Below are 5,745 nucleotides of genomic sequence, written 5' to 3' on the forward strand. Positions count from 1 at the left end.
TAGAGACCATCTCAAGAACAGATTTGACACACAAATGACTGAAGATCAATTGAGTTGTGGGTTGACATTAAGAACATCATACATGAAGAAACCAAAAGTCATTAAAAAGTCAGCAGATAAAAAAGCAAAGACCAAAATGTATGTCAGAAGAGACTTTGAATCTTACCCTTGAACCTAGTCAAGGACTCGTTTTAATTGGATCCACCATCAGTACTCGTGGAAGCAGCAGTCAGGAAATCAAATAACATTAAAAGACATCTTTGAGAGAGACAAGATGACCTTTGGAGATTCTTTTGATCTCTGATTTTCTATACTGTTAAGAAAATTATTAAAGATGTTTGCTCTCAAATATAAAAATCTACAATATGGAATGTTAGAGAACAAAGATGTCATTTTAAGAACTAAGGTTTGTCTGATCCAAACCATAGTATTTTCAGTCACCTCATATTCATGTGAAAACTGGACAGTAAACAAGGAAGACTGTAGAAGAATTAATGCATTTGAATTATGGTGTTAGCAAAGAATACTGAATGTACCATGGACTGCCTTGGAAAATGTACAGCTAGAATTCTCCTTGGAAGCAAGGGTGGTAAGATTTCATCTCATGTACTTTGGACATATTATTAGGAGTAACAAGTCCCTGGAAAAGGACATCATACTTAGTAAAGTAGAATGCAAGAGAAAAAGTGGAAGATCCCAGATGAGATGGATTAACAGTGGCTGTAACAAACATAACAGAAACTGTAAGGATGCTGCAGTGTTTCGTTCTTTTGTATACACGGTTGCTATGAGTTAGGAGTGTATTCAATGGCACCTAACAACAAGCTGAAACATGAAAACCTATCCACAATTTAGAGCAATGTGTTAATAAAAAATAGCATCTATAAGGTTTGTAATAAATGCTCTTAATTGTTCTAAAACTGGCCTATCTAATTCTTGGAGTATTAGATAGGCCAGTTTTAGAAGAAAAAAGTATTTCGAGGTGATTGACTCAGTGGAAAGTATTTTCCTTATTTATGCTTATACAACACCTCTTACAGACATTTTAATTTAAACTTTTTTTTTTTTTTTTTTAACTTGGATGGTTTTTAGTATATTCATAGAGTTGTTCTAGAATAGCTACAGTCAATTTTAGAACATTTTTATCACCTCAGTACAAAACCTTTTACCCGTTGGCAGTTATTCCGTACTTCCCCCTCAGTCCTCTACACTAGTGTTCAAATCCCTGGAAACCATCAATATACTTTCTGTCTCTAATGATTTGGTTATTTGGAACATTTAATATAAATGCAATCATACAATACATGGTCCTTTTTTTTCTTTTCTTTCAAGTTTTTATTGTGGATTGAGTGAAAGTTTACAGGGCAGATCATCAGTTTTACATTCAACAAATCATATACCTTGTTTCATTTCAATGATTACAATCCCCTCCATGTACCATCAGTTAACAGTATTTCTCTGTATTCACTTCAGCTTACTCTCTCTCTCTCTCTCTCTCTTTTTTTTTTTAACACTCAGGAATTTTAGTAATTTACACTACCAAAGGGCACCTTTCTGTAAGTTTGCCTCCTGGCCACTATCTCTTAATCCTTCTCTTCCCATGAATCTAGAGTCCTTTGCTGCTCCCTCTCTCCATGTCTCAATCTTTGCCTCCATCTCAGGTATTACTGCTTCTCTGGATAAGGTCCTGCATTCCACCTGTGCTCTTCTTCCTTGTTGGTCCTAGGGTCCTTTGTTTCTGCACTGTAAGTGACCCGGGTCTTATAAGCTCATGAGCTGATATCTAAGTCAACTCTTGATCTCTCCATGTCTGGAGGAAAGAATAGTGATGACAATTAAAGACTCTTGAAATCAATTAATCCAATAGACTGATGAACCATGTGAGTCTCAGTCTCTAAGACCCTGAGACCAGAAGAACTAGATAATGCCTGGCTCTGATAGTCTCAACTGCTCTGAAAGGGATCACATTAGGAGGTCCTGGATAAAGTTGGAGGAACTGTGGAACAAAGCTTGCTAACATAAATATGACCAGGTTAACTGGTACCATAGAGACTGATGGGAACCCCAAGACTATGGCTCTTGGTGGTCACCCTTCAGATCTGGAACTGAACTTACTCACGTGGCTCAATTTTCAGCCAAGCAATAGGTACATAGGCAGGACAAGAACACTAGCGAGTTATGCACACCATAGAATAGTCAACCATTCAAGATCGAAGAGGCAAACTTTACTTAAGGACAAAATTCAGAAAGTTTGGGAAAGAAAAAGTATTGGAAACAAGAAACACAGGGAGGAAGTGGGATAAGTGAAGTTACATTAAAAATTTGTTGGAAAATGGAATTAAAAGGCAATGGAGCTGTTTCCCTCTGGCAAAACACAAAGATCCTGGTGTTGCCATGGGCTGCCTCCCCACCCGGTGTTACTGGTATTGTAAGAACAAGCCCTATCCCAAGTCCTGCTTCTGCCGAGGTGTCCCTGATGCCAAGATTTGTATTTTTGACCTGGGTCGGAAGAAAGGAAAAGTGAATGAGTGTCCACTCTGTAGCCACATGGTGTGCTCAGATGAATATGAGCAGCTCTCCTCAGAAGCCCTGGAGGCTGTCCATATTTGTGCCAACAAGCACATGGTGAAAAGTGGCAAAGATGGCTTTCACATCCAAGTGTGGCTACATCTGTTCCATGTCATCTGCATCAACATGATGTTGTCCTGTGCTGGGGCTGACAGGCTCCAGGCAGGGATGCGGAGGGCCTTTGGAAAGCCCCAGGGCACAGTGGCTAGGGTCCACATTGATCAAGTCATCATGTCCATCTGCACCAAGCTTCAAAACAAGGAGCATGTGATTGAGACCCTACACAGGGCCACGTTCAAGTTCCCTGGGTGCCAGAAGATCCACATCTCCAAGGAGTGGGGCTTCACCAAGTTCAATGCCGACGAGTTTGAAGACATGGTGTCCAAGAAGCGCCTCATCCCAGATGGCTGTGGGGTCACATGCATCCCCAACCATGGCTCCTTGGACAAGTGGAGGGCCCTGCATTCGTGAAGGCCTTGGTAGCACTGACCAATACACACAACCAATATAATACAACTCCAATAAACTCAATGTCTCCATGTCAAAAAATAAAAGATACTGGAGTTTTTCCATTAATTTGCTCTTGAGTTGTTGACAACTCATAACTACCCTATTGAGACAGAATAGAACTGCTCCATAGGTTGCCACATCTTTCTCCCGGGGAGTGGTAGGTGAGTTTGAACCACTAACTTTTTGGTTAACAGCCAAGTGCTTTAAGTACTGTCACCAGAGAGCTTCTTTATATAATGATAGGCTTTTTGTTTCACTGTTTCTCAAATCTTTTTTCCCCTAAACCTTTTTTTTTTTTTTTTCTTCTTTTTTTAATGAAACTGGGTGTTCAGTTCCAATGTATCCAATCATGAAATACTTTTCTTAGATCAAAAAATGAACTTAGTTCATTTTCAAATTAAACCTTGCCTTAGAACCAACTCCCAAGGAACTGTCAAGATCTTCTACTGTTTGGAAACTTCAGAGAAGTTTAAACATACTTTTAAAAAAAAAAACTTTTATTGTGAATTCAGTGAAGGTTTACATAGCAGATCATGAGTTTTACAGTCAACAAATCATACACTTTGTTTCATCTCAATGATTGCAATCTCCTCCCTGCAACATTTATGTCACTTCCTCCCTATGGTTCCTATTTCCATAAGTAAATGTTATCTTTTGATCTTCAGTGATTGACCATTCCATGGTGAGCATGTCTTACTAGTGCTGTTGAGTTTAATCACACTTTTTAAAAAATGTTTGGACATAGTGTTATTGTGGGTATTGTACCTTGCTTTTCCATTTTGTAGATTTTTATTTATAAGAGCAAAGTTCTTGAATCATTTTCTTAGCAATATAGAAAATCAGAAATCACAAGAATCTGAAAAGATCATCTTGTCTTTCTCCCTAACTTTTAAAACACTTAGAAATATAATGGTATTTTAAAATAAAAATCCTAATGGAAGACCTGAAATATGAAGTGCATAAATGTATATTTTTATATGCATTTTAACAAATTAAAATTTTAATGTTTACTTATGATAAAGTAAAAATAATAAAGCTGTTTGATGGTCTCATAAATATGAAATTAGGTATAAAATATGACATTTATAATCTTAAAATTGGCCAGCAAATATCTCTTGATTTTTAGCTCTGGGTCAGACATTGTACTAGGCTCTAGAATTACAGTGGTGAACAAAATTAACATAGTCTCTGCCATTCTGGAGCTTACAAAGAAGAAAAACCTTAAATAATTAAGTAACTAACAGTGTAAAACATTATGAAGTATATTAGCCTTAATATACATTTATTTTTATATTTTGTTTTAAGTGTCTGGTATTTTTAAAATTGTGATTGAAATAAATAGTTACAGTTGCAAAAATTTTTTTTAATTCAATTCCTCTTGGCATTCTCTACGACAATTCTTCATTTAAATAGAGATGGTGGTGGTGGTTATATGCCGTGGAGTCAGTTCCGACTCATAGCAACCCTGTACAGGGTTTCTGAGGCTATAAATCTTTACGGGATTAGAAAGCCTCATCTTTCTCCCGCGGAACAGCTGGTAGTTTCCAACTGCTGACCTTGCGGATCGCGGCCCGATTCATAACCACTACGCTACCAGAGCTCCTTCAGTAGCTTACAAGTATTCACTTAAAGATGTTTAAAGTGTTTTATTCCGTTCCTAAGTGACAGATACTCTACTTTGTGTTTTTAAGCTCTCGTAGTAAAATTATTTATGAATTAAAACAAGTGTTTGTAAGTAGTTACTATGTAAAGATCTATCTATCATGAATAGTTTTTCTGTCTCAGACAAAATTTCCCTTTATTTTCTTACATTTAAAAACAAACTTGGGTATTTGGTCTTTTCTACAATGATTTCAGTTCTCATTTGTTTCCACATCTACTATAATCTTTAAACACATTCAGTATAATGTAGTCTTTTTTATATATAAAAAATTTATAAGAATACCATTGATTCTATAAATTGTATCATGTGATTCATATCTGGAAACCACAGTTTCAAATAGAAAGACTTGAGATTCTTAGTTTTCATACTGTAAAAAACTGAAATCTACCTCTATTTGATAAAATAAAAGAGGACCGAGATAACTAGAGTACAGAGACTGAGCCAGATGAAGCTGAAGGCGTTAGCAGGAGTCAGACTGTTTAGGCCTTAAAGACCATATTGTTTGTTCTTGCTGTTAAGTGCCATCAAGTCAGTTCTGACTCTATGAGACCCTGTATAGGATTTCTAAGGGGTGGCTGGTGAGCTTGAACCGCCGACCTTGCAGTTAAAACTGACTTTTCTGTCCAATGCATTAACCAACAGCGCCACACCAGGACTCCAGAGAACATATTAAAGCTTGCATTTTATAAAGAACACATAACGAAATATATTGAAGAAAAGGATGCAAGTTATCCCTCCTATCTAAGGACAATATAAGGCTGTGTGCTTGTATCTCATTCTTCCCCACTTCAGGAGCCTTTTCTTCCTTATGTTTATTCAGCCTTTCTTTTTAACTTGATTCTTTCCACCTGTCCTTTTTGTTGTGTTTTTGTTTTTTAAAATACACTTTATTTTCTAGAACAATTTTAGGTTTATTGAAAAACAACACAAAGTCCAAAGAATTCCTATATTCTTCTTCTCCCTCTATACAGTTTCTTCTATTATTAACTTGTTGTTATTAAGTG

The 5,745-nt window shown here is 36.7% G+C and overlaps 1 protein-coding gene and 1 pseudogene across 3 annotated transcripts in view; both read left to right on the forward strand.

The window, feature by feature from the left end:
• The window catches only part of IBTK (inhibitor of Bruton agammaglobulinemia tyrosine kinase), a 120,446-nt gene that overhangs the window by 104,778 nt on the left and 9,923 nt on the right, over positions 1 to 5,745 (forward strand). The gene's annotated exons all lie outside the window — the stretch shown is intronic.
• Positions 2,395 to 3,039, forward strand: LOC102833863 (annotated as a pseudogene).

The sequence above is a fragment of the Chrysochloris asiatica genome, unplaced genomic scaffold (genome assembly GCF_000296735.1).
Source record: "Chrysochloris asiatica unplaced genomic scaffold, ChrAsi1.0 scaffold00233, whole genome shotgun sequence".
NCBI classification, from domain to species: domain Eukaryota; kingdom Metazoa; phylum Chordata; class Mammalia; order Afrosoricida; family Chrysochloridae; genus Chrysochloris; species Chrysochloris asiatica.